The following is a 25529-nucleotide window of genomic DNA, read 5'->3' on the forward strand; positions in this document are numbered from 1 at the left end:
CAAGTCAGTTCGTCAAATTTCTACCCTGCTAGAGCTGCCCTTGTCAACTGTAAATACTGTTATTGTGAAGGGGAAACGTCTAGAAGCAACAACAGCTCAGCCACAAAGCAGTAGGCCACACAAACTCACAGAATGGGACCGCCGAGTGTGTGCGTAGCGTAAAATCATCTGTCCACAGTTACAACACTCACTACCGAGTTCCAGACTGCCTCTGGAAGCAACGTCAGCATTCGTCGGGAGCTTAATAAAATGGTTTTGTATGGTCGAGCAGCCGGACGCAAACCTAAAATCAACATGCACAATACCAAGCGTCGGCTGAGTGGTATAAAGCATACCGTCATTGGACTCTTTAGAAGTGGAAAAGCGTTCTCTGGAGAAATGAATCATACCTCACTATCGGGCAGTCTGACGAACGAATCTGGGTGTAGCTGACGCCAGGAGAACGCTACCTTCCTGAATGCTTAGTGCCAACTGTAAAGTTTTATGGATGAGGAGTCTGGTAACACTACTCATTAACTGTCGTTTTGTCAGCAATTCAGATAATTTAAAAACGTATCTGGAAATGTATTTTAATACATTTTAATTTCTGAAGAAAGAAAATTGTAACCAGTTATTTAATTTGTTAACTCAGTTGATCCATTAATGTTTTTAATAAAACTTTGACTTCAAATGACTTTATTACAACACAAACTTATTTTAATTCGGTGATTTGTTGTATTATATTGTGAATAAACTGTTACTTCCATCTGATCAATGATTTGAGTATGACTTAGGAACAATTTGATTTGCTGTATACAACGCAAACGCAAAGTAACGTGGCAGGGATTTAGTTTAGAGAGAGAGAAATCGTAAGAATTCTCTCTCCAACTGAAGTGTTCAGTTCCTCTTCATCCCCTTTTGTGGAAGGTTATTGAATTTAGCTTTTTTATTTTCTTTTATAATTTTTAAACTCTTTTTTTGGGCGAAGGAGTGAAGTTGGTCATACTTAATGTTGTTCATGACCGAGGCAAAGGCAGCACCGGAGAAAACAGCCAGGTCTCGTCCCGAAAGGCAGATGTCAAAGTAAATATGAACACAAACGACCCATTTAGGCCTGGCAAAAAGTTGCCAGGACTGGGATCTAAAGATTCAATGCCTAAGTTTTGCTGTGGGGAAACGGAGCGCCCGAGAAAAACCAACTTTCACAGGACAGGCGCCGAAAGTTTTACCTGTCCTGTGCCCGAGACCTAAAAAGAAAATAGATAGTATTAACGTGAGTTTTGTCCTTTAAGTATTTTGTTGTGTGATTTGTGATTCTTGAAATATGTTGTAAGGTGAAATATATTTGGTTGGTGCACTAGTTAATTTGTAGAGTGATGCCGTTAGTTTGTTTCTGTTTTCTGCTTTTAAATAGTATTTGTGTGATATTTTTTGCTGTATATGTCCAAACTTTTATATATAAGTATGAAAGAGAGATGAAATTATTGGTAATAGTAAATTTGAGAAATACTTTCAAAAGTAGCTTTTCCATTTTGAAATAAACTTAATATTAAAGGTAAAATATTTATTAATATTAAGTCTTAACATATACTAGCACAAAGCTACATGAGGGCTATCTGCGCCAGCCGTCCCTAATTAAGCAGTGTAAGAGGTAGGAAAGGCAATTAGTCACATTCCCACCCACCAACTTTTGGGCTACTGTTTTACCAACGAATAGTGGATTTACCGTAACGTTATAACGCCCCCTACGGTTGAAAGGGGCGAGCATGTTTGCGCGAGTCTTCTCGAACCGCCTTAACCGAACGCCTTAGCCATGCCGGGCCCAAAGTGAAAGATATACTCAGTAATAGATATTAACTACTTAATAAAATAAGCTGTTCAAGGCGTCGAGTTCAATACCTTCACGTTTAACTTTTGTTTGCGCGGTCATTACAGCACCCAGTGCTATAAAATAAATGCTTGTAAAATAATTTCATCTCCATTATAACTTTATGTCTGCTTGCACTAAAATGTAAACGTTTCATGTAACGAAGGTAATAAAATTTTCCTAATTTCTGTGTTGCTGAGAGGCTAATTCACTAATATTATTATTATTGTAGCACGTGTTTTTATAATGCTTAGAAGCAACAAAAATATCAGAAAAATAATGTATTATAAAAGTTACCGATTAAACGCCGAAAGCTGACAAAGTACAGAAACTAGAAGGTGAAAAATTTGTGGTAAAACCACAAAATCACAATTCAATTTTGAAACAGCTTTGATTTGAATTCAAGATATACAAATTTAAAAGGAAGTGGAAAAAATCTAAAGATTATGTGTGTGTGTGTGTTTTATTATTGTAAAGCCACATCGGGTTATCTGCTGAGCCCACCGAGGGCTAAAGATTACGCGATTTTTATTACAAAATATTTGTTCCATAATCACAATTATTGTTGTGAAAATTCTTTAAACAGCTCGTCTGACAGGTATATTACATGACTTAAGAGCAAACAAAACAAAATGGACTTCGTCAGAAATTATAGTTTATATATTTTAGACAAACGTTCTTGGTCTGATACAAGTCTGTCATTCAGAGCTCCATATACAATAGTCGTTTAGTTTAACAGTAAAAGATTGGCTTGAATTATAGTGAATAAAATCATTAAACGCGTAATCTTCGCTTACTATTAAAGTGTTATTGTTGTGACAGTTACAAAACATTAAAGATATGACATTACATATGACATTACAACTAAAGTAAATACAGCTCACGAATCAAAAAACCACGAAACCATATACTGCTGTATACCATATATTCCTGACATCAGAAAACAAATAACCAAAATTTGGCAAAAATTAGTTACAAAATATGACATTCCAGTTAATACCAAATTTATTCAAAAACCAGGCACAAAACTGAGGTCTATACTATGTAAAAACTACACTGACAAACACCACACCAACATTATTTATAAAATACAATGTGATAACTGCCACGACTTCTATATTCGAGAAACAAGTAGAAGGGTGGAAGCCAGTTCAAAGAACATAAAAGTCACCTTCACACGTTTTCGAGCACTGCAAGTCAAATAAACACAGCATAACCATGGAAAACACTCAAATACTAAATAGGGAGACAAACATAAACAAACGCAAAATTAAAGAAAAGGTTTCTTTATGCAACAATTTAAACCCAAAATAAACCAATATAAAGGAACGCCTTTATACCTATATTAATATAATAAAATAAAATTATATATTCAAACATCTAATACCGCCCTCTACATTTCGACACACAGTTACACAACCCCTTTCAAACATGTGGTCAGCTTCCGGTCAGTTACCTCTTTCTTTGTGAACCTGACGATGACCGAAGAAGGTCGAAACGTTGTTCGCTCTTCTATGTAAAATATTTTCTGAACCCAAACGAGCCGTTTTTGCATATAAATGACATTACATGATTTATGCCTCTTGAGGATTTTGTCATGAAACAAAAGAATTGTGGTGTAATGAGTGATTAATCTCTAAAGCCTTCCAAGTGTTGTGTGGTTGCTCGTGGTAGGGTAAATGGGACTTCAGGTTGTACCTACAGAAATATTGAATGCAAGCTAAAGAGGCTATAACTTCATTAAACATGTCACTTATGAGGTTTTATTTGGAATATTGTGTTCAGTTTTATTTTGAATTTCGGACAAAGCTACACGAGGGCTATCTGCGTTAGCCGTCCCTAATTTAGCAGTGTAAGACAAAAGGGAAGGCAGCTAGTCAACATTACTCACCGTCAACTCTTTTACCAACGAATAGTTGGATTAAGCGCTACATTATGAAGCCCTCACGGCTGAAAGAGCAAGCATATTGGGTGTACAGAGATTCAAACCCGCGGCCCTCCGCATACGTGCCTTAACCACCCGGCCTATTGTGTTTAGTCTTAAGTTTTTTTTTATTTTTGGGAAGATATTAAATTGTTGAAAAGGGTTTATAGAAGGGTTACTACGGTACCTGGGATAGAGGGGCTTGTCATATGAGGAGAGGTTGAAATCAAAACGTTTGATTGGCCTTTGGATGTTGTAGTGGCAGTAAGTATAAGTGAGCTCAAAAGATAGCTTCATTAGTATATGAATAATAAGAGTTGGTTTTAAATCTTTTTACTTATGTTAATTTATGTAGGGGACGGAACAGCCGAGGTGGACCAACAGGTTACATGTTTTCCCAAAACGTTGTGTTAATAGCCGTGTCGTTTTATGTATCAAATCACAAAATCTTTATTGTAAGAAAAGTAACAAATTGTTCAACAAAGAGATACTGTAATCATGTTAGTAAAAATTATTAATCGCTCAATATATAATTAAAAAAATCAAACAGTAAGTTGATTTAGATTGACTGTATTAGTGATACTGACCAAATTCATGCTTGTTCTTCTTTATTGAACTATAACGTTGTTACATTACTCATGGCGCCCGAGAAACGAGCCTCTGGTGACACTTTCAGGAACAACGACGCCAAACTGAGCTATAAACGCGCCATATGGTGACAAATTTTGGAAATATGTCATTCTCTTTAATGACAACATTCCTTTCCCACTTCAGACCGACACAAATGTAGCGCCATCTAACGGCCTGTTGCACAAGACCTGGGATAACTATTTACGCCTGTTGATTTTTTTGAAACTGATATACAAGTTGCATGTCGTATAGTAAAAACTTAAAAAAAATTGTGCTATACGTTGGGTACAAAATTTATGCTTACAATATTCTCTATGACCAACTTTTTTAGGATAATAACGAAATTTACATATCAAGAAAATCTTTCTTATAATCTATTCTGTCTTTACTGTTCTCGTTTATTTCCAACAGTACCTTCTAGTTAAAGTACTGTCAGCCATTAAAGTGTGCTCCAAAATTTTATATGTCCAAATCCTATGATTATGACCATAACGCGCATACGTTTGCTATGAATGATGTGGCCCGGCATGGCCAAGCGTGTTAAGGCGTGCGACTCGTAATCTGAGGGTCGCGGGTTCGCATCCCCGTCGCGCCAAACATGCTCGCCCTTTAAGCCATGGGGGCGTTATAATGTGACGGTCAATCCCACTATTCGTTGGTAAAAGAGTAGCCCAAGAGTTGGCGGTGGGTGGTGATGACTAGCTGCCTTCACTCTTGTCTCACACTGCTAAATTAGGGACGGCTAGCACAGATAGCCCTCGAGCTTGAAATAAACAACACTTGTTTCTGTTTACGTAATTGAAATTGTGGGGAAAAAGAAACACAGGTAATTAATGCTTTGCATAAAAATGAAACTTGTCGGAATTGCACTCAGAAACGTAACATTTCTAAGGGGACGGGGTCATGAGAGCATTTAGTATTTAAAGTCTTATAAGAGGATGGAACCTGTAAGGTCATTCAGGTGGAAGGATAATGTCTTTGGGTAATTTCAACATCAGATTGACTCAAAGCATCAAAGCATTCCCACAACTAAACGCAGAATGTAAGGTATTCATGGAGGTTGTAGAATCAAGAAAAACCCCTAGTGGCTCAGCGGTATGTCTGCGGACTTACAACGCGAAAAACCGGGTTTCGATACCCATGGTGAACAGAGCACAGATAGCCCATTGTGTAGCTTTATGTTTAATTCAAAACAACAACAAAATCTTTTATGTCTGACAATAGTTAATTAAATCAACGTTACAAAGGACCACAAATTTAAGAAAAAGCCTATTTTGAATTAATAATTTTGTTTGCTTGTTTGTTGTGACCTCCCAACGGCACAATGGTATGCCTGTGTACTCACACCACTAGAAATTGGGTTTCGATACCCGTGGTGGGCAAACAACAGATAGTTCGTTGTACAGTTTTGTGCTTAATTCGAAACAAACAAATACTTTGTTGAATTTCGCGCACAGCTATACGAGGGCTATCTGCGCTAGTCATCTAATTTAGCAGTGAAAACCAGCTAGTCGTCGTCACACACCGCCACGTCTTGCGCTATTCTTTTACTAATTCACAAAACAGACAAAGCGGGATTGACCGTAACATTATAATACCCCCACGAATGAAAAGGCGACTCTTAGCTTGCGATTCATGCGTCATAACCACCTGGTCACAATTGGCCATTGAGTTTTCTGTGCTCTATCCATCATGGGTATCGAAATCCTATTATTAGCTTCGTAAGCTTGTAAACTGACCGTTGAGCCACTGGTGGCGAACTGATAAGAAAAAAAGCAGTGCTGTCCAGTTGTTGCAGTTTGTTAAGTATGTCGCAAAAGTTTGACCAAACAAAACAAAATAAAAAATCTCCCCAGAAAAAACATTACAAGTACCAGCAGGGGTGGATGTCGCGCAAATCAAGATGAGTTAAAATGCAGTCAGTGGGAACCGCTGCATCAGAGAAATGGTAACTAGTCAAGAGTACTCGCTGTCAACTCTTGGGTTGCTGAGGAATAGTATAAATTAACCTTTTCTCCTAGAGCTTAACCACAATCCAAAGTGCAAAGCGTGCTTCTGCGGTAACAAGACGCGAACCAATAATCCTCAGGCTTACAGTCGATGTTCGCTATAAGTCTAGGTAACGACTTGTTAGGTGTAAAAAAAATACTGTTTATGGAGACACAGCACAAGTGCTTATCAAACGGGGAAAGGTATGACAGTTCTGTGCTGATAAGACACATTCAGCACATTTTCTCAAATTATTTATAATTTGATAAAATAAGGTACTAATTTTATATGACTCGGCATGGCCAGGTGGTTAATGCACTCGACTCTTAATATGAGGGTCGCTGGTTCGAATCACCGTCACACGAAACATGCTCGCACTTTCAGCCGTGGGGCGTTATATTGTGACGGTCAATTCCACTATTCATTGGTAAAAGAGTAGCCCAAGAGTTGGCGGTGGGTGATGATGACTAGCTGCCTTTCCTCTAGTCTTACACTGCTAAATTAAGAACGGCTAGCGCAGACAACCCTCGTGTAGCTTTTCGCGAAATTCAAAACAAACCAACTTTATTGTTGCAATGAAGACTCGATTCTTCTTCATTGTGGTAATATTCATTAAACTTACAACCCAGCCTACCTGGTTATGAGATTTGACATAAATTGGCATTAACATTTGTAGGAATGGAAGAAAATTCTAAAAACAAACAAACAAACATCATCACCAAAATATGATTTTGTTAATTAAATGATATTGACAAACAATGATATATAACCTTTCAGGACTTGCTGACAAATATTAGTATATTAGGTGATAAAAACTTTGCTCTTTGTACGATGTTATATTCTATACTATTAGAATAAAACATAGTGTTTTAAGAATGAAATAAGTGGATGATTGACACTACTAAACGCTAAAGTGACTTTTCGATTCTAAAGTATTCGAATTTGATCAAAAGTTAAGCCCCAGATCAAGTAAGACATGAATTGTTTAGTTTATTAAGAGTATTTAATTTGTTATAATAATACCTAGTTTATAAGGTGAAAAGTTCATGGGGAAGATTGGAGTTACGTTTTGAAATTATATTGCTGTTTTTTTTAAAAAAATATTTACGTAAAGTTAAAGCAAGTTAATTAGGTTAACCTTTTCGACATGCCCTTCACCGTAAACTCTTCTCTCTCTCTCAATGTTTGGGTATGATATGTTCGTACTCTGGAGGGTCAGGCTTAACCTCTTCCTCCTTCCCGTATTTATGTGGTCGTGCAGTATTTGATAGTGATAGTTATTGCAGTTTTGGGTCAGAGTGAACTGAATATTACTCCGACCCTTTTCAGGGCAATGCTCATGTATTGTTATACATATATGGGTATTGTTTTGCCCTTTCAGTAAAATGTGTGTGTATATATATATATATATATATTTTAAAATTATATATTTATTATTATTATTATTATTATTTATTTATTTATATATTTATTTATTTATTATTATTATTTTTTATCTTTAAAATATATGTTGACAGGGGAAAGGTGTTTAGGAGGTGTCTGAGGTACCTCTCTAATTCGCATAGTAATTCGTTTTACATCCAATTTTTATCGAAGTACGTTATTGTACAATGTAGGAGTCTATCTGGTGTGGTTGGTATGTTCGAATATTTGACCTTCACCGTTCGCTCTCTCTCTCTATCAGTATTTGGGTATTTTGATGTTTGTCTAACCAGGAGGGTCAGATTTTTTTAACCTTCCTCCTTTCTTGAGATTTTGGTTTTCTTTTTCATTTATTTATTTTTTTTTACTATTTTTTTAACGGTCAAGCGTATTTATATATGGTACACGAGGTCCCTTTCAGGGCAATGTCCATGCACGATCTACACATACACTTGGTGCAAATAAAACATTTCTCTTACAGTTCCATAGATTATTTGCACTTTCATCAGTTAGATATTAATAAGAAAACGTTTACATGAAAAAAAAAACTTTCAGTGTTTTGTAATTAATCTCTAAACTAATGTGGAGTCTAGTTAATAGGTGGCCTTTTATTATTATTTTTTTTACATATTTATTTTGATTTAGAAAGTATATATTCACTGGGGAAAGGCGTTTAGGTCTATCATCATGATGCAAACAATACCTGTCAAGTTCGCTCACGAGTTCATTTTTTTCTCCAATTTTTATTAAAATAATTTATTTTATTGTACTATGTAAGAATCTATCTGCTATTTTGTCGATATGTGCGTATTTATGCATAAATTTGGAAGATGTTGCTCCAGGTACTTTATAAGCTGTTGTGAGTAATGTATTTTGTATTGTTTTTAGTTTTGTTTGCAGTTGTTTTTTGCTTACGTTTATCCATGCAGGAGCTGCATAGTCAGTGATGGGTCTAATGTATGTTTTATATATTTTCATAATATTGTCTGCTGTAGCTCCACTGTTTTTGCCAGTTAGACTCCTAGTATAGTTTGTTCTTCGCGAAATTTTTGTTTTAATATTATTTATGTGGTTTACCCACATTAGTTTTGAATTGAACGGAAGTACTAAGAATTTTGCTGATGTAGCAATCTGGAGTTGTTCACAATTCATGTAGATCTCTGGTTGTACTTTTGTATGTTTAATTAATTTTGTGAATACTGCTAGTTGTGTTTATTTTGATTCTGAATTTTTGGCAATATTCACTTATTCTATTTAATTGTGGTTGTATGTTTGTGGCAACTATTGCTGGTAGTGGTGCATTTTTCCAGATTGCTACATCATCTGCGAACTGTGATAAGTATCCATTATTTAGATCTTTTAGAGGCATATTATTCACGTACATGATGAATAGGATAGGGCTAACTACCCCTCCTTGAGGGACACCAGCTTCTGGAGTGAAACTCTCAGAGAATGTCCCTTCAACATCTATTCTGCATAATCTGTTTTCCAGAAAGTTTCACAGCCAGCGAAGTCCCATTTCTTGCATTTGGAACCGGAGACCGTTGTGTTATACAGTGTCGAATGCTTTCTCAATGTCGAGAAAGTAAGCGACAGTGCATTCTCTTTTATTAAAACTATCTACAATTGTTTCTGTTAATCTGACTAAGTGGTCTGTTGTCTGTCTGAATTTTCTGAAACCATTTTGTTCTTCTGGTAATTTTGATGTTGTCTCCAGGAATGCGGAGAGTCTGTTACAAATTATTCTCTTTAGAATTTTGCTTACACAGCTGGTCAGGCTGATTGGTCTGTAGCTATTTGGGTTATTGGCTGACTTTCCTTCTTTGTGGAACATTAATACATAAAGTTATTTACTTTATTATTGTAGTATGTGTTCATGTCTGGGTCGTTATTTGTTTTGAACGTATTTTCAAGTTGTTTGAACATTTCGGCTTTTTGTTTATTTGTATATGCTGTGGTGTTATTGTGCACTAAAGGCGGGTATTTTCTTGATGTTGTATCTGCATTTTTTAGTCTTTTTAGATGTGTCCAAAATTGTTTCGGGTCTGTTTTTTCGTTAAGTTTAGTGCAGAAGTCGTTCCATTTTTCTTGTTTTAATTGCTTAACTTCTACTCTAATTTGGTTTCTTATTCTGTTTATTTGTGTTTTTAATTCGCTATCACTTGTGTCCATGTATTGTCGTCTGTGCTTTATTAGTGTTAACAGGTGTTTCTATGTGTTATTTTTCGTTTTATGTTCTTGTTTAGGTATTGTCTGATTTGCTGCGGTTTGAAGGCATTCCATAGTTATTTGACAGTAATTATCAATATCTATTTTATTTTTAGCTGTTGTTATAATTTTATTTGGTAATCGATGGTCTAATTGTTTTTGATATTATTTCCAATTTGCTTTTTTGTAATCGAATATTTCTTTTCTCTGTATAATATTTTTATGTGGGGGTGACACACCATATGGGGAGATGATTGCTGTCTACATCTTTTCCCACTTCAATTTTTATAAGCTTTTTGCTCATGTTGCACGGCTAGTATGTCACTAGTATTAGTGGCATACGCTGTATGCAAAGGTGTATCGTTATTCAAGAAGGCTATATTATGTTCATCTATAAATTGTAGGAGTAGCCTTCCATTAGCATTTGTTGAATTACAGCCAAAATTAATATGTTGTTTAGATCTCCTATTAAAATGGTATTGTGATTGTGGGAAAAGATGTTGTTTATTAAGTTTAAGTCTATTTACTTTGTGGGTGTACAGTACATTCCTGCTATTGTGACTATTAAGCGATTACTTTACAGGACATCTGTAATTATATTTTCGTTTCGATTGCTGATTTGAATTTCTGACACTGTAAGACTTGTTTTGTATAGCAACAGCATTCCTCTACTTGTATCCTGATTATTTAATCTGTCTTTTCTAAAAGTTATATAATATGGTATTTTAAATCTACTGTTAAAAAGAAATATGTCCTGATTATTTCATTGTAATCATGTTACCGAGCAAGTGTGTCTTGAATTATGTTGGTGATATTCATCTTTTTACTAATAAAATACAATACAAAATATTTTGCAATACATTTAATACAATAAGGAATACAATTTAAACTTTTCTTAATTTATTATTTAACAATACCAAACATGAAACGTGATATATATAAGAACACAGATAATTACTATTTACAATGAAAATGCCATTTGAAGTACTTTTGCGTACATTCAGTTGTTATTCCAATCTGAAAGACACAGGGTTGTCAAACGTATATTCTTCGTTTTTATTATTCTGTTGCTGATATCTGTGGTGTTTTCTACGTATTGCAGCTTTTTTTTTCTTCTTCTCTTTTCACAACGTAAACAATCCTTAAAGTAACAATAAATCAATGAAAGACACGCGGAACAGCGACTTACAACTATGAAGGCGTGATTACACAAATTTTTTCCAGGCTTTGTTATGTAACTGTTGGTAATACAACGTATCCTGAGCAAATGGGTCCTTATTGACTGTGCTCAATTCGCATATTTATTACCTGACTTATCTCTCAAATTATAAACTTGTTTTTGGCTCTTAACTACATTTGGGGAGACAACATATTAAGTCATATTGAATAATTTCTGTTTTTCCTTGTTGAAACTATTAAGTGGGTAGAGTAAATAATTAAATGCAAAACACAATAACAGCAGCTTCTACAGGAGGTAAATTATGACTTTAATAACTACATCGTATCGTCCTTTGTTGTTTTTTTTAATTTCGCGCAAAGCTACACAAGGGCTATCTGCGCTAGCCGCCCCTAATTTAGCAGTGCAAGACTAGAGGGAAGGCAGCTAGTCATCACCACCCACCGCCAACTCTTGGGCTACTTTTTTTACCAACGAATAGTGGGATTGACCCTCACTTATAACGTCCCCACGGCTGAAAGGGCAAGCATGTTTGGTGCGACGGGGATTCGAACCCGTAACCTACAGATTACGAGTCCCACGCCTTAACACGCTTGGCCATGCCAGGTTTATATAGACTTGACCAACCTTAACTTTTATTCATAACCTTTTCAAATTGTGAAAACATTTCTTTCACTATAGATTATTGTGTTTCTTGTATTTTCTCCTTATCAAATTCAGCTTCTAATGGTGTAGATGGTGTTTCGGTTAAGATTTTGAAAGCTAATGCTAATCTTTTAGCACCAATTTTGACTTTTTTAATTAATTTATCTTTTACTCAAGGGAAGTTTCCTAATGCTTTAAAGTTATCATTGGTCATTCCTATTTATAAATCTGGTAATATTTCTGATTTTACGAATTATAGACCTATTTCCTTATTAATACATTTCTCTAAACTATTTGAAAAATCTATGAAGATTAGAATTTTATCATTTCTTGATAGACATTCAGTTTTGTCTCCTTCTCAATTTGGCTTTCGGCCTGGGCTTGGAACGGAGGTTGCTGTTGCTAAACTTGTGGGAAGTATTACAGAAGCTTTAGATTCTGATCTTCATCCAATTGCTGTTTTTCTTGACTTAGCCAAAGCTTTTGATTCTGTTAATCATAAAATATTGTTAAATAAATTATCTTATTATGGTTTTAGAGGCATTGTTTTGATTGGTTTTTTCTTACTTTCACAATAGAAAGCAATCAGTTTGTATCCATAATAATTATAGTGATTGGCTTTACAATTAATGTTGGAGTACCACAAGGTTCTGTTCTGGGTCCTTTATTATTTCTCATTTATATAAATGATATTCTTTACCAACAGTTTTTGGAGATATCAAGCCTATGCCGATGATATTGCTGTTGTTTATAGTAAGCCAAATCTAATTAATGAAGCCATTATTTCTAGTGATCTTAATAAAATTAAAATTGGCTTTTCTGTAATGACTTATCCTTAAATATATCTAAATCTTTTCTTCTTCAGTTTAACCTTTATGGTGTCATTCCAGCTTTTCCTTCTATTTTTTATCATTCTAGTGATTGTTATACTTACCCTAATTGTAAGTGTCCCAAATTGACTCAAGTTTCCTCTGTTAAATATTTAGGAATTATTTTAGATAGAAAATTAAATTGGCAATTTCATATTAATTCTTTAGTTAATAAATTAAAATATAGTTCTATGCTAATTTTGAACTTAGTCATTGTGCTCCTTATCATATTTTGTTAAGTGTATATTATGCTCTCTTTCAATCTTTCTTACAATATTGTATTTCAATTTGGGGTGGCACATATAAGACTTTTTTTAATTCCTATTCACAAGTTGCAAAAAAAGTTTTTCTCTCTTATTTTTACTCATAGGCTTGATACTGATTTCAGTAAATTTAACTCCCCTCTTTCATATGATAAACTTTATTTATATTTTTTAGCTTTATCTACATTGCATGTTTTTCTTTTAATAGGCCTTTTAAAGTCACTTCATATTTTACGACGACTTCAATCTTTTTTTTTCCAATTAATGTACCCACACCATTAAAACAGTTACACTTCATCAATATCTTTATTTGGCACCTCGTATTCATAATTTTATTCCTTATAGTATAAGATCTTCTATTAATCGTGTTAATCAAAAGAAATACTTAAAACAATGGATCTTAAATACTGATGATAATATTCTGGGAACTTTATATTGATTTTGTAAGTTTTGATTTTACATTATTATGTGTTTAACCATCACAGGACGAGTTAACTCTTTGTTGATGGTTTTATATTGATATTTGATTTTTTGTGTCTAATTTATTGCTTAATAAATTTATTATTATTATTATTATTATTATTACTTATGTATAAACCATATACTGCTTTGCTAAAGACAATATCTGAAGAAGACAGATCAACACTCATTCGAAGAGTGTTGTACGTTCTCCCAAAACTAAATCATTTCATTATATATATAGATTGTTGTTTACAAACTCATTGTTATGTTAACCTAATGTGGTTCCTTACTCAAGCATTATAAGGAATATTTCTTGTGCCTTATGTTACAGGTTTAATTATTATTTTGTTTAACGTGTTGAAAATTAACAAATATTTTATCGTATATTTAAATCGATAAATAAGATAAACTCACTAGCTTGTTAATAGGATAAACTCACTAGCTTGTTTATAACGTAATGTTTTTCTAGCAGAGACTTAATAGTGAAACAGCAGAATTGTTTTAAGTTACACATATGATTAATAATGTGCATATGCTGAAAATGTGAAGTGTTAGAGTAGCATTTTTTGTGTATTGAACTGTTGACCATATAATGTTTTTTTTCCTTAGGATGATTCTAATACTCCTATGTATTTTTAGTATATAATTTACAGCCAATTGTATAAGAACTAAATTTTTATTTTTACACTTTCCTAAAGAATTTGTAACTGTATAAAGTGTTTTATTAAAGAAATTAAAAGTAACAGAATTCTCTGTATATTATTAGGTGCCTGGAGCTTCAACACAGGAAACTTCCTTTTCATTTCGTTCACCAGTACAACTTGTTGCCTCTGTTGCACCCACTCTTTCATTTTTCAATTCTAATGTCTCCCCATTTGGATTCTCAACCCCTACACTTTCATTCCAGCCAACGTAAGTCTAATCTGTGTGTTTTTAATTTTCATTGGATGCGACATTTTGTACATTAGAATTAGATGAAATTGTTCTTCATTTTAAATATGTGAAAAGCTTTTAAGAATGATTATTTACACAAACAAAACTCATATTTGTTGTTCCTATACAAAAGTTAAAAAGGAATTGTTTAACAATGCATTTAGTATTTTTAGAATTACAACTGTGTAAAATTCCTAAGTTGCTAACTTGTGAAAGATAGGTTGAATATTACAGAGAATTGCTAGATGTAAGAAGTTATAATTTTTTATGGGTGTTGCTAAGTAAACTTGTTTTTTTCCAGGTCTTCAGAAAATCCCTTCAGTGTTTCTGCAATCAATAAAAATCCTCCTCGGAAGATCAGGCGAACTGTAAGAAGAACGGCTCGCAAATAATGAAAAAGCAAATATGTTAAATGTGTTGTGTTATACAGCACAAGGAAGCACAGCGTGCTTTGTATTGTACAATATGTATTTTAAGACAGGCTTTGAGAACCATGATAAAAATTATATAGTGGTCAGATTTGACATATTTTAAAGTGAAAAAAACTCCCTGTAGCAGAGTGTAGGTTGAATTTTGATTTTTTTTAACCATGAAAAATTAGCCAGTATAAATAAAACTTTTTTTTCTTCATGTTTGTCTCTTTTGGTTGTTCTTTTCATCTTTGTATTGAGAAAAACAGTGAACTTTATATTGTTTATTCCTGGCCATGGAAACCTTAGAATTTCATTTTACAGACAAAAAGTAGGAATAAAAAAGGGTGAATTACATGTGCCTCAGTGATGCTTCTAAGACATGGATGGAAAATATATATAATTATTATGATGCTACAAATCTGCATATGGGTAATTTTGGCTGACATAACATGTTTACATCACTATTTGGGTTTGTTATTAATTGTCATAAAGTGTTAAGGTAGTCATAATAGGTTCAGTAAAGAGTAGCATTGCACCTATATAAACAGTATAAGGGCTCTACACATGTCTTTGATTCTTCATAAACACTAATTAGGAAGATCATTTCACTACAGATTTAAATCTCTTAAGTTACTATTTAGAGATAAGCTGTTTCTGTTATATAAGTTACTATTAAAACAGTTTGCTTGATAGTAATTATAGAAGGAACATAGTACCATGGGTATAGCATTGTTATATTAAGTAGGAAATTTTTTAAATACCTCAAAACAAAAATTAACAGAACATTATTTCACTAAAGCCTGACAATTCAATAGAAGAATAAATGTACATAGTTGTGGTGAGTTATTACTCTTATTTCATATCTGTACTTATATTTATTCAATTATTTACTGAAAATTAAATACAATAAGTATATGAAATAATAATTTATTAGTAATTCTGCTTTAATTTGTTAACTTTTTCAGTATGGGCTTTTTATCCCTAGGGACCTACCTTGTAACCATTCTGTTCTAGTTATAGTTTTCGTGCTATACCTTTTAAATTTGTAGGCATACCTTCACAAAATTTGGCAGATTATCAGTAAAGATTACAGAATTTTCTATTCAAAATATATTTTTATCATTAGGTTTTAAGGTTTATTTTTATTTGCCTTTTTTTCGATTTTAAGATTAAAATACTTTAATGCATTAGAATGTTTTCAAATTTCACGTCAAAATCCTAAAAAGGTCTATATTTTATCTGTTAATTTCACTGGTGTTCGTTTGATTTATCTGACCTTGTAACCACTATAAAAAATTAGAAAATTAAAATGTTTTTTGTTCTAGAATGACTACAAATTATAACACAAATGTGTAGCATAAATAGCATAAATCTTGTCACATATTTAATTTTTTATTGTATTGACCTTTCAGCTGTGCCTAGCTAACATTGCGGAAGTTTCACTGACACAGCACATATGCCATCGTAACTGTGTCGTTACGTGTTGTACTTGTGTTCTATTGGACTAGTACGAGGGCTGTTCCACTGTGTCGGTATTTGGGTATTGATGTTAAATACCCAGGAGGGTCAGGTACATTTGACCTCTTCTTCCCTCCCGAACAATTATAGTGTCTGTCTTTAGGTTTGTTTTTTTTTAAGCTTTGGGCCAGAGTAAAAGTATAACATCATACTCAGGCCCATTTCAGGGCTCAGTCCATGCATGGACGAACAAGAAGTTTTTTTTTTCCTTCTATTATTTCTCTTGTGTTTTTTTTCTTCATTTTTTTATTTTTTTATTTTTTGTATTTTCATATATATATATTTTTTTTTGTATTTTTCTCCTTTTTCTTGATAGAGAGAATGCTACTACTACTTGTAGTAACACACACAAAAAAGAAAGTAATAATAATAATTATTATCCAATACTTGAATTATTATTCAAAAAGAGAGAAAAAAAATAATGATTAAAAAAAAGAAAATAATAATTATAATAATAAAAACGAAACAAGGACTAAGTGTCTAGTGCATAGTGGCCAGCTTGTGTTACATTTCTTAAATATATGTTAAAAGGGGAGAGGTATTTAGGACCATTTACATCATGTACGTGATATCTGTCGAGATCACACATTAAGTCATTTTTATGCCAATTCTTATTGAAATATTTTAGAGAATTATGCAAGAGTCTTTCAGATATTGTGTCTATGTTTGCATACTTGTGCATGAATGTGGTTGAGGTGCTACGTGGTACTTTATATGCTGAAGTTAGTACTGAATTTTGTATACGTTGAAGTTTCTGTACATGTGTGGGTGCTATGTTAATCCAGGCAGGTGATGCATATTCTATTGTTGGTCTAATGTACGTTTTGTAGATTTTAAGTATGTTGTCTGGTGATGTTCCTTGGATTTTACCTGAAAGACTTCTTGCATAGTTTGCTCTTTTCCAGATTCGTATCAGTATATTTTTAATATGTGGTAACCACGTTAATTTTGAATCATAGGTTAGACCTAGAAATTTAGCAGAAGTAGCAGTCAGTAAAAGTGATCCATTCATATAGAGTTTTGGTGGATCTTTTTTCAGCTTATTCAGTCTGCTGAATAATATGACTTGGGTTTTTGGAATATTAATTTTGATTCTGTATTTCTGGCAGTATTCTTCGATGTTATTTAGGACTGGTTGTAGGTTCGTTGCTGCTATTGACGGAGTGGGGGCACTTTTCCAGACTGCTACATCGTCAGCGAACTGTGATGCATAACCTAAATTTAGGTCCGACAGAGGCATATTACTCACGTACATGATAAATAATATAGGGCTAACAACCCCTCCCTGCGGGACTCCTGCTTCGGGTGAAAAGGACCCCGAGTGGGCCCCATTTACATTTACTTTACACATTCTGTTTTCCAGGAAGTTGGACAGCCAGCGAATAGTTTCCTGGGGTAATGCCATTTCAAGTAATCTATGACGTAATCCATTATGCCACACTGTGTCAAAAGCTTTCTCAATGTCGAGAAAGCAAGCTACAGTGCATTCGTTTTTGTTGAAGCTGTCGGTAATTGATTCTGTAAGTCGAATCAGGTGGTCTGTAGTTTGGCGGTTTTTTCGAAATCCGTTTTAAATTTCTGGTAATTACTAATCAGACGATTACTAATTATCCTCTCTAATACTTTGCCAATACAACTGGTTAAGCTAATCGGGCGGTTGTTGTTTGGTTTATTCGCTGGCTTTCCTTCTTTCTGGAACATCAATATTATTGCTTCCTTCCAAGAAACGGGGATATATCCTGCTGATAGTGAGAGATTAAATAACGCTGTTAGGTGTTCATATAATCTCTGAGTGCCTTGTTTTAGGAGGATAGCTTGAATACCATCTTCTCCAGGGGCTTTGTTTTTTGTGTTATTAATGGCAGTTACGACTTCTGTTACAGTGATATGTTTTATCAGTTGATGAGTGCTCCAGTCTTTTGTTTTTTCTTGGTGTGTAATTGTGTTGACTGGAAATTTAGGTGTAAAAATGCTTCTGTTTTGATCAATAAAGTTGGTAACTGTATTATAAAAGTATCTGTTCATGTCTGGTTCATGATGTGTCTTGAACGTGTTTTCTAGGTGTTTTTTAAATATCTCGGCTTTTTCTGTGTTAGTGTATGCTGTTTCTCCATCCAGTTCCAGTGGTGGATATACTGTGGTTGTTGTTCCTGTATTTGTAAATCTTTTCAAGTGTGTCCAGAATTGTTTAGGATCAGTTTTGTGATTTAGATCGGAACAGAAGGTGTCCCAGTTTTCTTGTTTTTGTTGTCTGATTAAGTTTCGTATTTTATTCCTTATTGTGTTTATCTGTGTTTTAAGTGTGGGGTTGCGATTTTGAATGTATTGTCTGCGGAGTATACGTCTGTCTTTAATTAAGTTTATTATGTCTTTATGTGGTTGCCATGAATGAGTTGTTGTGAAGTGTTTTGTTTCGGTATCGAACTGTTGGCTGCATGTTTTAGACACTCAGAGATGATATGACAGTATGCATCTATATCTGATGCGTCCGCGGCAATATGTAGTACTTCGGGAGGTAAGGTTTCATTTAATATAGTTTGAAAAACTGGCCAATTAGCTTTTTTGTAGTTCAGTTGGTCTTTAACTATGATTTTATTTAAGTAGGGGGTGAGATTGAAGATACACCAAACTGGGAGGTGGTCACTATCCAAATCGTGACCAACATGAAAATTTACGAATTTGCGACTCATATTTGACGAACACAGGCATAGGTCCAGTATTTCACTGGTGCCGTGTGCGTACGAGATATGTGTCGGTGTTGCATCGTTTAATAAAGTCAGGTTTGATTCATCCAGAAATTGAAAAAGTAAATTGCCATTTGCGTTTGTACTACGACAGTTGAATGCTATATGTTTACTGTTTAGGTCGCCGATAATAATAAGATTAGAATTGCTATTATACAATATATTCAATAGATTTACATCAAAAAATACGCGGACTGTTTGAATTGCGCGGCTCCAGTTGGTTCCAGGGGAATCCGCTTGGTGTCGCTAGGTTCGCACAGATCAGCTGATTACGACGCCATTTCCCGATTGCAGATATCTTCATTTGCACTGTTTAAAATAATAATGTTGGTATGTTGGTATAACCCTAACGCTCTTTATTGTTTTGAAGGGGTCTCAGACCTGTAACTTCTAGATAAAGTACATTTTGTTTTATGACGTCAGTCCGCATATTTTTTGAACAGCCCTCGTATTTTGTACAACAGTCACATTTCTGTTATGATACATTTTTTTGTAAATATATATTATTGCTATTTACAAGTATGTTGTTAAATGTATTTTTCTTAAAATACAGAAATGAATTGTAGCAAATAACTGTTCTAGTTTCAAACTACAGTTCTTTATCTAGGTAAAACGAGGAACATTTACTTGTAGCACTAGATTTTAATGTTTAAATATTACCAGTTATAACAGCTACTGTATGATATGAAAGAAAATTTAGATATTTATTTGTTTGTTTCTTCTTCCGATAAACAGTATTTTCGACTTCAAGTTCTCATGTTCGTCTGGACAGTCAATTTTGACAGCACACAATTTTCCATACAACGTGAAGTCGATAACATTCTCCCGTTCCTCTTTGTTTTGGTTCACAAGTTGACCATTACTAGTAGTAAAGTATTACAACAATCTATAACCAGCCAAACCATCAATGCATTTGGCAAATATAATTTTATTCATATTTTAAAAACAATGAAAAAATGACGTACTTCCTGATTTGATTGTTTTCGAACTTCGCGCAAAACTACACGAGGGCTATCTGTGCAAGTCGTCCATATTTTAGCAGTGTACGACTAAAGGGAAGGCACCTAGTCATCGCCACCACTTGGGCTACTCTTTTAACAACGAACCTGATTTTCGATACCTGTGATGGGCAGAGCACAAATAGCCCATTGTGTAGCTTTGTGCTTAACTTTAAACTAGTAGACACAACGTTTCAGGCTGGAACGACCTTCCTATTGTGATTTTAAGCCGTAATAAAATTATATGATTATATTTGACTTGTTTGAAAAAAATGTTAATAATATTATTAGATAAATTAGGTGTTTTGTACTGCTACAGGTTAACAATGTTACGTTTCTAAAGTTCGAAACATCTTTTGTGTTCTGAGGCCTAACAAAAAATATAATAAAGATTAATTAATTAATTAAAAGTGAAGTATATGTGTGTGTGTGACAGGAAAAGATAGAAATTGGTTCGCATATGCGTATACGCGCGTGAGCGTACATACAGATCAACAAAGGTAGATTTATAGAAAAAAGTATTGTAAGTCTAACCATCGAAGACAACGAAAAGTTAACTACAAATATACTATTATATATACTGTTGTGGGTACAATGTAATTGGCAATGCCCTTGTTCAGATGTCATTAAGTGAACAGTAATCTCGTTAAACGAAAACATTCCAAATCAAAGGTGGCGTGATAATATAACAAATAAAAGTGTGTAATAATGCTTGCAAACGCTTAAAACAATAGGAAGTGATATACAGATACACATACAAACGCTCATGTATGTATATAAATATACACCCACCTATATACAATTGTTACGTGCTTTGTAATTGAGCCTATTGTAATTTAATCTGTACTGCATGTATTGATATACATGTATAGATATTGCTTTGCCCTATCAGTAATATGTCTATTTGCAGGTGGCACTTTTTTAAAAATTTTATTTTTATATGTATATGTATTTTTATTTTATTATTATTTTTATTTTATTGTTATTGTTTTTTACTTATTTTATTATTATTTTTTATGTTTAAAATATATATTGATCAGGGAGAGGTGTTTAAGACCAACTTCATCATGCATGAGGTATCTGTCTAGTTCGCATAGTAACTCGTTTTTCATCCAATTTCTATCGAAGTACGTTATTGTATTATGTAGGAGTCTATCTGGTATGGTTGGTATGTTAGAATATTTATGTATAAATTGAGATGATGTTGCTCTGGGAACTCTATATGCTGTTGTGAGGAGTGTGTTTTGGATGGTTTGTAGTTTATTTTAATTATTTTATCACTTACAGTTATCCATGATGGAACTGCGTAGTCTATTACTGGTGTGATGTATGTTTTGTAAATTTTTAGTATGTTGTCTGTAGATGCTCCACTATTCTTGCCAGTTAGACTCCTAGCATGGTTGGTTCTTCGCCAGACTTTATTTTTAATTTCGTTTACATGGTTAATCCATGTTAATTTTGAATTATAGGTTAGACCTAAAATTTTGCCGATATGGCAGTCTGAAGTAGTACTCCATTCATATATATTTCAGGCTGTAGTTTTTGTATTTTGAAGAAGAGTATAGTGCTAACCACCCCTCCCTGAGGGACGCCAGCTTCTGGAGTAAAGTACTCATAAAAGGTACCCTCTACATTTTCTATTTTCCAAAAAGTTAGATAACCAGCGAATAATTCCACCGTAGTGACACAGTGAAGATTGGTTTGTTTGAATTTCGCGCAAAGCTACACGAGGGCTATCTGCGCTAGCCTCCCCTAATTTAGCAGTGTAAGATTAGAGGGAAGGCGGCTAGTCATTATCACCAACCGCCAACTCTTAGGCTACTCATTTACCAACAAATAGTGGGATTGACCGTCACATAACAATGCCCCACGGCTGAAAGGGCGAGCATGTTTTGTGCGAAGGGGATTCGAACCAGCGATCCTCAGATTACGAGCCGAACGTCTTAACCTATCTGGCCATTTTAGGCCCACAGTGAAGATGAAAATTTATCTTAATATGAGCTATTCAATCTTTGTATGCTTCTGACCTGACTTTCTTATATGTACTTACTGAAGGAAACGGATAAGACAATTTCTGTTACAGGTTATTTTCAGAAAAACAGTGCACATGAGAAGCAATAATAAACTACCGTTTATATAAATAGTAATTTTATCTCTTTGTTGTTTTCCTTTCTGTATAGATACATTGATCATATGAAAGTTGAAAAAATATGTTTTGCCTATTTCATTTATTTAAATTTTTCTTACTACAATAAGCAGTTGTAACATATTTGAGAATAAAATATCAACGTTATCTTAAGATTCAAATTATCAGTAGTATATTATGCTGATGTAATTTCTTTTTCACAAGTTTCAATATAATACACTACTGATAATTTGAGTCTTACGAAATTGTTATTATGAAGGGACTAGTAAGTAAAGTATTTTCACACAAAGTTTAAAATGATATAAATAGTTTAATTGTTCACATCTATCAACCGATAATTAACAATATTTAATAGATCGCTTCAGTAGAACCTCTTATCACAGCCAATAACATTTCAATGGTCTTCAGTACATACTTCATGAAAAGGGGTAAAACGTAAATACATTTAACAATAGCATGTCAGAAGAATTTCTGCCAAAATACATATGTAATAATTTAAAATAAATTTATTACATTAATAAAAATTACCAAAAATTTAATTCATTTATATTTAAAAGGGGCTTTTGCACTCTTCAAAACTTTTGAAATTTCACCACGATTGAAACACACAAACACCCAGATGACAGATCTGCATCTTTATCATTTACATACATATACAGAGAGGTATGAGTCATGTGTATCGTGTTTCTTAGTTAATTGTTTTAAAGTTTTAACAAATATATTTCTGCTTTTACATAAATACTAGTTCAGGATGTTGAGGAGTTACTGGCTTTTCATCTAAACAAAAGAACACCAACACGTATGGATATTAAAAGTGATTCTTAATACTAATAACATTACATTGTGCGAATATTGTTTTGAAGGCCCAGATTTACTTCATCAGTAAAATGTATGCAGCCAATTTTATATGCCGTGTTGCATTAACAAAATCAGTCAAGTTATCATAATAGTTAGGTACAGCGAAAGATCTACTGGTCCATCTAGGTTGTCCCATTCACTAAACTATACTAAAGCTATTCAAAAGAAAACATTCAAAGCCAGCATTTATTATTTATATATTTATCAAGCCCTTTTTATAACTTTTTTGCCTCTACAACATCTAACGGTAGCCTATTCGAAAGGCCAAATACACTTAGAAAAATAAAACTGTCTTAGCTGAAAATGACTCATATTGTGCCAAAATAGCTTTACCAACTTTAAAAAACAACAACAAGATTCATATGTAAGAAAATTTACAGACTTCGTTGTAAAATTTTATAATATGAGTAATTGGGTTTTATTTTGGTTTGAATTTTAAATATAACTTTTTTTTATTTATATATACAGTGGACACCATTAAATTTAGGCTTAGTATATAATTCTTTCCTTTGTGTTTCGTATGCACAATGTAAAAGAATAACGAAAGTAGTATGTAGCTGTCCTTTTTTGTTTTAAAAGCATCTACCACATATATCATTCACTAGAGCAAGCACTGAAATAAAATATTTGACTGATTGAATGTTTTGTAGTCTTATGATGTTAACATTTAAAAATATATATTTAATTTTCATGTGTGAAATGTATGTCTTTATGTAGATTGTTTATGTGCTGAGAAATTTTGTTTGTTCATCTTGGCAAACTACAAAAATTTACCTATATATCTAAGCAAAAAATACAAGTTTCAATTTGGAAGTTCTATCTGGTGTGTGAAAAGAGCAGCAAAAGTATCACTCAATGGATTTCCCATGGAAAGTCTACGTAACTGAACGATGTACGAATTTTTGTATTGAAAATAAATAAATCTGACTAGTTATAAGAATTCGTTTTGGTATTTCTGCTTTTAGTTGATTATCTTTTTGGAATCTCGTGCGAAGTTTTCTCCATGTAAGTTGTATTACTTCGCGACAAAGGGTTTGAAGAAATAGGTTTAAAACATCAAAGATAGCCATAATGACGTTACTGCCTATTATACGTAAGTGTTGTAAAAAGTGTGGAGTGTTTTTTAATTGGGTGCTTATTTTATGAAAATAAGTTTCTAAAATTCAGTTTGGAGAGTTATAATAATGCATACCTGGGTGTAAGGTTATTGGGTTTGATAAGCTTTTGGTAAACCGTAGATTATTAGTGTACTAGCTTGGTTTCTATGAAAAAATATATAAAATTTAAAGGTACTAGTTTTTATTTTAATTGTATTTTGAGTAGTTTTCTGATTATTCATGTATGTTGGGTTAAGGTCAGTATTTAATTGAGTAAACTTAGATGTATCATTCAGTATACTAACCATTTAGGATTCATACTGTTTGATTGTTGAAACAACGATCGAGTTTTCTTTATCGGCTCTTCGAATGACAATATTTTCGTTATTCCTAAGAAGTTTTAGACCCTTTCTTTCTTCTAATGTTAAATTTTGTTTCATTGGCTTTTTTTTTGGTAGTGTAACAGATTTATTGTTGTGGATTTGTTATAGTGTATACACTTGTTTCAATGCAGTTTTTTTTTTGCCTATGACGTATTTAAATACAAATACTTCATCTGTAGAACTTGAGACAAAATCTCCTTCACTTCAATTTACCCTTTCCAGACTTACAGTAATCGCAGATTTTCTTTGCCAGCAACCAAAACAAAGTATGAAATTAAAAACCAATCTAACTACAGTCGTTCCTCTTCTTCAAAACAACTGCAGAAAGATTTCTGAAACAATTTAAAATCAAAGGCGAAAAAAATACATTTTCAAAAATCTCTTTCTAAAAGTACTCCTTGTGTTTCTCCTATGACACGAAAGATACGTGCTGTAGTCAAAAACGCAACAGGTGGCTCTGCTTTACAAAAGCAAACTAAGAAAAAAATATTATATTCAAATTGAACTTCAGTTGTACTTCAAGCCTGTACTTAATCAATCTATATACTAACACCAATTTAATACCTAGTGTACGTCGTCTAGAATTACCAGTATCAAGATGGAATGAATCAACAAATAGTTTCAATCAATTTTATAGAGAATGACCTTTATATCTTCTGACTGTCAAATAAAAACTTCATTAAATAAAATACATTCAAATGACCGTTGTAATATATTTAGAAGTAATGCACAATTATGTTTAATAAAGAATAGACTTCGAGAGCTAAGTAGTGCACAAGATAAGAAGATGCGAGGGTCATTTAATCGGAATATTGAAGTGAAAAACAGACTAGTTACATAATCATGTGCAATTAGTAAATACCAATAACACAGTTAAAATCTGGATGTACAATTCCTAGTATTAAATTTTGTCTGAGAAGATTTCAATCAATATATTAATCGGGAATGATTTTTATATCTTATGTTTAGTTTTACAAGTTGATTTATTACACTAGAGTTTGTTT

At 33.3% G+C, this 25529-nt stretch overlaps 1 long non-coding RNA gene across 1 annotated transcript; it reads left to right on the forward strand.

The window, feature by feature from the left end:
* The first annotated feature begins 14207 nt into the window (after positions 1-14207).
* Positions 14208-14997, forward strand: LOC143235198 (uncharacterized). Its single transcript, XR_013018967.1, has 2 exons — positions 14208-14347; positions 14670-14997. It is a non-coding gene; the product is annotated as an uncharacterized LOC143235198 (long non-coding RNA).
* The last annotated feature ends 10532 nt before the right edge of the window (positions 14998-25529 follow it).

Source organism: Tachypleus tridentatus, chromosome 12 (genome assembly GCF_004210375.1).
Source record: "Tachypleus tridentatus isolate NWPU-2018 chromosome 12, ASM421037v1, whole genome shotgun sequence".
Lineage (NCBI taxonomy): Eukaryota > Metazoa > Arthropoda > Merostomata > Xiphosura > Limulidae > Tachypleus > Tachypleus tridentatus.